The sequence below is a fragment of the Triticum dicoccoides genome, chromosome 7B (genome assembly GCF_002162155.2).
Source record: "Triticum dicoccoides isolate Atlit2015 ecotype Zavitan chromosome 7B, WEW_v2.0, whole genome shotgun sequence".
Classification (NCBI taxonomy): domain Eukaryota; kingdom Viridiplantae; phylum Streptophyta; class Magnoliopsida; order Poales; family Poaceae; genus Triticum; species Triticum dicoccoides.
In genome coordinates this window covers 727,400,226-727,409,696 of record NC_041393.1, presented here as the reverse complement: position 1 = coordinate 727,409,696, position 9,471 = coordinate 727,400,226, and positions in this window count along the sequence as shown.

Here is a 9,471-nt window from a genome sequence, read left to right as displayed (position 1 = left end):
GCCGTCCACAATCCGCCCGGCCGGACGGTTGCTTCCAGTGTGATCCCTGGAGGGTAAAAGGTACACACAAGTGGACGGCGCCAACCAAGTTGCGCTGCCGCCACCACCCACTTGGAATGTGCTGCTGCTGCCGCCCGCGGTTTTTGTTGCTTGGTTTGGGATATGGTTTCCGCATGCTTCAACGGTGGAGAATCCAATTTTCTTCCATTCCAATCTAGTATAGGGACCATGACCTAGGAAAATACACCGGTGCTCTCGGATATCGGCGCACCTTATATGCAAAAATAATTTAATAATTCATGAAAATGTCTACAAAATTCCAAATCTTTGTCGGAATCAAACATGATCAAGTATTGTACTTGTAAACAAAGATTCATCAGAGAATGGCTTTCATTGCATCCTGGGTCAAATATTCGGCAAAAAACGCAATATATAAGTACTATTCATGCTTATTGTCATCAAAATTTTGTGTTTTTGCCATAAAGTCACTGGGAATCATTTCTTGTCCAAACTTCTTAAACGAGTACAATACTTGATCATATTTGATTCCAAAAATATTCAATATTTTTGACAGTTTTTTAAATTACTAAATTATTTCGCATATATAGGGTGCATCGTACCCATGACCTAGCAGCCGCATGCGTTGGCTGGAACTGAGCCTACTTGGATGGTTAGGTTCTTTGTGATGGAACTAGCTCATCAGGGTTCAAGTCCTTGACTTTACAGCTGTGTTCCCATTTTCCGGATTTATTTCAGGCTTTTGGTGGTGTTCGTTCAGTGGAAGAAGACGTTTTCATCGACTATGAAGGCGCCTATGATGACTTCGTCAATCTCAAGATGATGTGTCGCTCAGTCTCTCTGAGGTGCTGATAGAAGAACCTATATTGCAAAGCCCATAGTAAGAAATGCTACCAAAAGAACAAGGAACAACCAGTTTACCTGTGTCGGCTGCTTTTACACAACCCATAAAAAAGATGTTACATCTTTCTCCATTATGGCAATATTGTTTACCGGCTGCTTAACCTCATTCTGTTTCCCAATTCGTGGTTTTACCTGAACGTTGCATAGTCCTTGTCTTCTTTACTGTTGTAGCTTTTTATTCTCATACTCTAGTTGTGTTTTCTCCTTGGGAAGGGCAATTCCTGGACTTGCTCATAATCATCCTCAATAGGAGTTTCTAATGATTTCACCTCCAAGGTATTAGCAACCTCTTTCTCAAGGCCCTCATCAGTGTAACACTCCCATTTTTTCTTAGGAAATTCCATATGATCAGCATACCATTTAACAAGTCGAAGCACAATACTAGGGTCAAGATAAAGTTCTTCACTAATTTTATTAACTCTCCCTGACTTAAGATAAGTTTTTATGCAATCAAAACCTATCTCAACTCCCCTTCTTCCTCATCACTCCCCCAAGCTTCATGATTGACATGTTTATTATTTAATAATTCCTAAGTCTCAGTCACCAAATTAGAAGTGAAAGCACCACCCGAAGCTAGATCTAATTCATTTTTGCTATCTTTTCTATGTCCTCCAAAAAAGAAATTTAACACAAGACAATCAGGGAGTCTATGATGTGGACAATAAGTAAGTAGGATACGGTACCTCTGGTATATATGCTTTTGTCAAGCCCTCTCCGGTCTCTGGGTAAAAATTTGTAATCTAGCACCTAGCGTTATAGGCCTTCATCTCACAGTGATATTGTGCTAACAACACCTTGGATAATTTCTCCCAAGTGTCAAAGGTACCTGCGGGGTGAGAGAGTAGCCATGCTTTCTCCAAAGCGGTCACAATATGTGAGAATAACTTAAGTTTAATATCATCAGGGCTGAAAGCATTCAATTTTAAAACCCAACATATTTTATTGAAAAGTTACAAGTGTTGGTAAGGATCTTAATTTTCTTCACCTTTAAATTGCTTACCGTGCAATAATTCTAGTACACTCAGATTCACCTCATAAGGTACACCACTAGGATTTGGTCCCAGTGATTTGAATATTTCTTTTATACGTGGTCCGGTCAGTTGCATTGCGGTAAGTTGGTAGAAGTGCCCAAACTCGGTCATGGTTGCCCTAGACCTGCAAACAACTCAGTACAATCAAATAAACCAAACTTAAAACGAAGACCAATAGCGCTCAGCTCCTCGGCGACATCGCCGAAAAAACTTGATGGCTTGCAAGTGCACAGGGTTTAGTTGTATATTTTTCGAAGTAAGAGTATCCATCCCACAGGGAGCATAGTGATCAGTCTTTGTCTCTTGAAGGATTAAAATAACAGTGCCTGCAAGTTAGCGGTAGTCCAAAGCAAAGTGGAAGGGAATAAAAATATTGGGTGATTATGGTGAATGAAGAAATAACCTCGCAAAAGTAGAATAAAATAACATAGGACGTAAGTGAGCTTGTTGAAATCGATAGGACTAAAGCTTTCTCAGGAAGTCCGGATTCCCCACTAGTATGTGTCTACATATGACTGATGCATAAGTATAATGCTACCTCTGATTCCTAACCCTCTTCATGTATTTTTATTTGTGGGCGGAGCCAAGAACAAAGATGTGCATACGCGCGGCAGCCCCATGTCACATACACCATTACCATTCATCCCTACTTTGGTTACTGAGTGATAATTAAGGGATCTTCCCCTGCGGACGGAGCTTAAAAGCGGTCTCCGTTTACCCCTGCTGCAACGATCAGGGACGAAGGGAGATAGACCCTATCACTAACCTACCTCTGCAACCAGCCGCTACCCAACATCAAGAATACTATTAACATAAACATATGAAGAGGTCTTAAATCCTAAAAGGGTTTCTTCGTATCCCCAAGAACTAGAAAAACAACTTGCGCATCAAGGGCATGAACAATACAAGAGAGATTATGGTGATCATGATGAGTTCACCAGAGTAGTGTACAATTGAACCCACTCCAACTATTGTATTACAAATGGCTAGGATGAGATGGTGATGGTGGTAAAGCCCTCTTGATGCAGCGTTGCGGCGGTGGAGTCCTTGGTTCGATTCCCCCTCCGGATGCCTTCTGGAGGCTAGGGTTCTCTGTTCTGGATGGGTTTCTGGAGGTTATGGGTGTCTGATCTCCGATCCACCTCCATGAGGGTGAGTAGTTGACTTGGAGGCCATGCTCGCAGGTCATACGACGCACGCGCTTGTATGGGTGGCTGTCTTGTGCTCTGGTGGCACCGTGCAGGCTCCTAATGAATCCAATCTATTTGTTATTTTTATGGCAGGTGATAATCATATTGATTGCCGCGATTCCACCATAATTTCCTTGGATTTCTTCCGTGATGCTTTATTTGCTCCAAAAGATTTATCCTGGGGAAAACCGACAAAAGGAGGTGCGCAGGCGCTATAGAATTCCACAAATCCTACTATGTAGGCACAAAATAAAAAGGTTTTATTTTTTATTTTTTTTATAAAAATAAAAAGCTCTTCGCAGAAAAAAAGGCACAAAATAAAAAGTAAAAACTTCACATAATTTGGACTCATCAATATTGAAATCTCTATATACTCTACCATGGTGCCATTTCGTTTGAGCCGAGAGAATTTGCGAATGCATTGCTGACATGGAGATCTACCTAAATTTTCTAAAATTGACGATGCATAATACTCCCACTTAGGAAATTTAACATGTGCCTGAGACCACTCTAGCCACAACCCCGTGGCTCTAGTAAAATAAAAGGGTCTGTATGAGACACATCTATTTTTTTTGCGAAAAAACTTTCAATCTATTCATCTTCAATCATGGCAGTACAACGGACACTAGAAATAAAAATTACATCCAGATCCGTAGACCACCTAGCGGCGACTACAAGCACTGAAACGAGCCGAAGGCGCGCCGCCGTCATCACCCCTCCATCGCCGGAGTCGGGCACAACTTGTTGTAGTAGACAGTCGGGAAGTCGTCGTGCTAAGGCCCCATAGGACCAGCGCACCAGGACAGCAACCGTCGCGGATGAAGAATAACGTAGGTTCGAAGGATTCAACCCGAAGACACACGAACGTAGACGAACAACGACGAGATCCGAGCAAATCCATCAAAGATAGATCCGCCGAAGACACACCTCCACACGCCCACCAACGATGCTAGATGCACCGCCGAAACGGGGGCTAGGCGGGGAGACCTTTATTCCATCTTCAGGGAGCCGCCGCCGTCTCGCCTTCCTGAGCATGACACAAACCCTAACAAGACAGGAAAGAACGACTGAAAACGGAGCCCTCCCGCCGGCCCTTGGCAGGATCCACCGGGCCCCCATGGCCCTAGGGCCACCGGAGACGAGGCGGACCTGCGGCGGCGCCGGCGAGAGGCAGAAACCCTAGCTTTGTTTCTTGGAGGAGGAGGAGCTTCTTGGCCTGTTACGATGTATAGGACACACTTCTAACCTGATGTCCATTATATTTGTGGTTTATCTTTTTTGTCCCAGTTTTTTTTCGTATTGCTGCGTACTTGTGGGAGCTTAGATGTGACATCCTTAGAAAACATCTAGATGTGAATTAGACAAACTGACATTAAAACCACAACACCACAGTCGGAATCATGTCACAAACACGAAAATAGGCCTTACAACGGATCCACCATCCCATGGGATTATCCCCATCAAACTCTGGACAATATTCTTTTTTGCGGGTGATAAAAACTCTGGACAATCTAACCTAGAGGAAGAGTTTGGTTTCGCACTACGAGATCCACTCACTAGTAGAAAATAGGGCTATCGTTCGGGCCTGACCAGCCCATTAGTCCCGGTTCATCAAGAACCGGGACCCATGGGGAGTATTAGACCCGGTTCATGAGCCCAGGGGGCTGGCCGGGGCCTCGTGGGCATTGGTCCCGGTTCGTCTGGACCCATTTGTCCCGGTTCTAAGCACGAACCGTGACCAATGGACCTTGCTCCTGGCCCACATCCATTAGTACCGGTTCATGCCTTGAACCGGTTTAGATGGGGGGGGGGGGCTTTAGTCCCGGTTCATGCCACGAACCAGGACAAATAATTTCCCTATATATACCCATCGCGGCGGCAGAGCACTCCACAGTGCTCTGTTTTTTCAAGCCGACGAGGGGAGGGCATTTGGGTGCTCTAGTTCACCTCCTATGCACACGATGTGTTCGATGAAATACCCGAGCCACACTGGTTAATCTTTCTCCTCTCGAAACTCGACCTCCGAGCTCCATTTTCCCCGAGATTTGTCTAGGTTTAGCGGTCCGTCACGTCCCGTCCCCGTCTTCACCGCTGTCGATCACCCGCGCCGATCTCGTCGCCGGCACCACCGTGGTGAGCCTCTTGTTCTTATCTTCTTTCTGAAAGAAAAAAAATTCTTACTTCAGATAGATACTTGTCTAATTTTCTTACTTTTATTATTCCTTGTTATTATATAGTGCGATGGTTTTGGTATCCACCCCCGTCGGCCCTCGTCCTGTCTATGATTCAGATGTGGTATATATTATCTTTTCATAACTATTTGGTTCATTATGCCGACCAATGTGACATATATTTTCTTTATCTAGGAGGTTGTTGAACCGGAAATTCCAACCGACCCTATTGTCGAGAGGTTAAATTTAGTTGAAGAAGAAAACAATTACTTCAAGGAAAAAATAAGAAAAATTGAGGAGGAGAAGATGATATTGGAGTTGCATGTTGCGGATGTCGTCGATGATCTCAAGATCAAGATGGATGCAATGCGGTCGAAGATTAAAAAAAATAGAAAATATGCCATTCATACCGATGCTTGGTATCATTATGCAGTTGGATCAGTTGTTGTTGAATTGAAATATTTTACATAATTCCAATGTATGGTTTAATTAGATGCTCTGGAGAGCTAGATGTAACACACGAGTTTTCGTATGAAACCCTGATACTTCGAAAGAGATTGTCCGTTTTGTACATGAAGTGCATCCAGTTTTTGCCGTAACCCTCTCTACTTTCTCGCACATGCTATGTGGGTGAAATGATGATACCATGCCAACTTGGAACCTTTTCAGAGTTCATTTCAAATGCTTTTCAGTTTCATGGTCTTATAGCTGAAAATAATCAGTAAATGCATGAAAAATAACAAATAAAGTCAGAAATGGTTGTAAATTGATGATGTGGATTTGAATGGTGCATTTTGAACACAGAAAAACTATGGAGTTCAAATAAGTTCAAAAAAAATGTAATCCCTTTGTAACAGATGAGTTTCCGTATGAAACCCTGATACTTCAAAAGAGATTGTCCGTTTTGTACACGAAGTGCATCCAGTTTCGGTCGTAACCCTCTCTACTTTCTCGCACATGCTATGTGGGTGAAATGATGATACCATGCCAACTTGGAACCTTTTCAGAGTTCATTTCAAATGCTTTTCAATTTCATGGTCTTATAGCTGAAAATAATCAGTAAATGCATGAAAAATAACAAATGAAGTCAGAAATGGTTGTAAATTGATGATGTGGATTTGAATGGTGCATTTTGAACACAGAAAAACTATTGAGTTCAAATAAGTTCAAAAAAATGACCCTCTCAACTTTTTAGCACATGCTATGTGGGTGAAATGATGATACCATGCCAACTTTCAACCTTTTGAGAGTTCATTTGAAATGCTTTTCAATTTCAAGGTCTTATAGCTCAAAAAATACCAGTAAATGCTTTTATAAAACTCAAATAGCAAAAGGAATCAACTAAAAAGCTTTTATAAACCTCTAGTATTTTTTAAACTAAAATTATATAAAATTTATGCAACTAAAATTATCGAAGTATTTTCCGCTCAAAACATGAAAAGCAGAAAGAATTATCATAAAGAATTTTTTGTTAGAAACTTTAGTAGCAAAAAGAATTTTCATAAAGATTTTTTATAGAATATGCGTGTTATCATAAAGAATTTTCATATATATGCTTGTTTTTTTATGTATATGCTTGTTTATATATATATATATATATATATATATATATATATATATATATATATATATATGATATATATATATGCGTGTTATCATAATTGTTTTTGTTCATATATATATGATGATTTTTTTATAGAATATGATGTTTTTTTCATAGATGATCACATATCCAGAAATAAGAGAAGCAGGTCTCTACATGGCTCCTTAGAGATCAGCGATTCTAGGCCGTCAGATCGGTTCCCTTGATGCGTTTTCGTCCGCTGGATCGACATCTGGAGAAATCTGGGCTGTTGGATCTGGGCTCGGCACTGCTGGAATGAATAGCTACTGCCTGTTACTGCCTCAGCGCGCTCGTTTTTACTCCGTTTTTTCGGTCTGAAGTCTCTGACGTGTGGGTCCGCTCGCGGGTGGGCCGCGGTTATTAGCGACCGTGGCTTGGATATGGCCCGGTCGTCCCGTCGCGCGCACCGGCGGGGGAAAGATCTCGTGCCACCGCACGTAATACCCTGCCCCCGCTGAGGGTATTTTGGTCTTTTCGCTGATAGGGTCGTGCATGGTGTGCGGCGGTTGGCTCGTGCGGCTATGGGGTGGGGGAGGGCGGCAGCCCATCCTTTCGTGCTCTCTTCGTCTAGCCTCTCTCTCTTTCCCTCCTGCCCCACCTCTCTGAAGGAAATATGCCCTAGAGGCAATAATAAAGTTATTATTTATTTCCTTATATCATGATAAATGTTTATTATTCATGCTAGAATTGTATTAACAGGAAACATGATACATGTGTGAATATATAGACAAACATATAGTCACTAGTATGCCTCTACTTGACTAGCTCATTAATCAAAGATGGTTATGTTTCCTAACCATAGACATGTGTTGTCATTTGATTAATGAGATCACATCATTAGGAGAATGATATGATTGACATGACCCATTCCGTTAGCCTAGCACTTGATCGTTTAGTATATTGCTATTGCTTTCTTCATGACTTATACATGTTCCTGTAACTATGAGAATTATGCAACTCCCGTTTACCGGAGGAACACTTTGGGTACTACCAAACGTCACAACGTAACTGGGTGATTATAAAGGAGTACTACAGGTGTCTCCGAAGGTACATGTTGAGTTGGCGTATTTCGAGATTAGGTTTTGTCACTCTGATTGTCGAAGAGGTATCTCTGGGCCCCCTCGGTAATGCACATCAATATAAGCCTTGCAAGCAATGTGACCAAATGAGTTGGTTACGGGATGATGCATTACGGAACGAGTAAAGAGACTTGCCGGTAACGAGATTGAACTAGGTATTGGATACCGACGGTCAAATCTCGGGCAAGTAACATACCGATGACAAAGGGAACAACGTATGTTGTTATGCGGTTTGACCGATAAAGATCTTCGTAGAATATGTAGGAACCAATATGGGCATCCAGGTTCCGCTATTGGTTATTGACCGAGAATAGTTCTAGGTCATGTCTACATAGTTCTCGAACCCGTAGGGTCCGCACGCTTAACGTTACGATGACAATTTACAAGTTTTGATGTACCGAAGTTTGTTCGGAGTCCCGGATGTGATCACGGACACGACGAGGAGTCTCAAAATGGTCGAGACATAAAGATTGATATATTGGACGACTATATTCGGACACCGGAATTGTTCCGGGTGATTTCGGAGAAAACCGGAGTGCCGGAGGGGTTACCGGAACCCCCCGGGGAAGTATTGGGCCTTAGTGGGCCTGTGGGGAGAGAGAGGGCAGCAGCCCAGGAGGTGGCACGCCCCCCCATGGGGAGTCCGAATTGGACTAGGGAGGGGGGGCGCGGCCCCTCTTTCCCTCTCCCTCTCCCTCTCTTTCCTTCCCCCTTCCTCCTTCCTAGTGGGACTAGGAAAGGGGAATCCTACTCCTACTAGGAGGAGGATTCCCCCCTCCTTGGCGCGCCCCCTAGGGCCGGCCGGCCTCCCCCCCTTGCTCCTTTATATACGGGGGCGGGGGGGCACCCCATAGAAACACAAGTTGATCTACGGATCGTTCCTTAGCCGTGTGCGGTGCCCCCCTCCACCATATTCCACCTCGGTCATATCGTCGCGGAGTTTAGGCAAAGCCCTGCGCCGGTAGAACATCATCATCGTCACCAAGCCGTTGTGCTGACGAAACTCATCCCCGAAGCTTTGCTGGATCGGAGCCCGGGGATCGTCATCGAGCTGAACGTGTGCTGAACTCGGAGGTGCCGTACGTTCGGTGCTTGGATCGGTCGGATCGTGAAGACGTACGACTACATCAACCGCGTTGTGCTAACGCTTCCGCTTACGGTCTACGAGGGTACGTGGACAACACTCTCCCCTCTCGTTGCTATGCCATCACCATGATCTTGCGTGTGCGTAGGAATTTTTTTGAAATTACTACGTTCCCCAACACTCTCTCTCCCCCCTCCAAACCCTAACCAGCGCCGGCCTCCCTGCCCCGCCGCCGTCATCTCCTTCGCCTCCCGGAGCTTAGCCCGAGATTGGTGGCGCGGGGTTCCTGGCGGTCTTCCTCCCGTTGCTCTAGGTGGCGTGCTGCCTCCGCCGCCTGCAGGAGGGGGCCGCGGTGGCCGCTGGACAGCCCG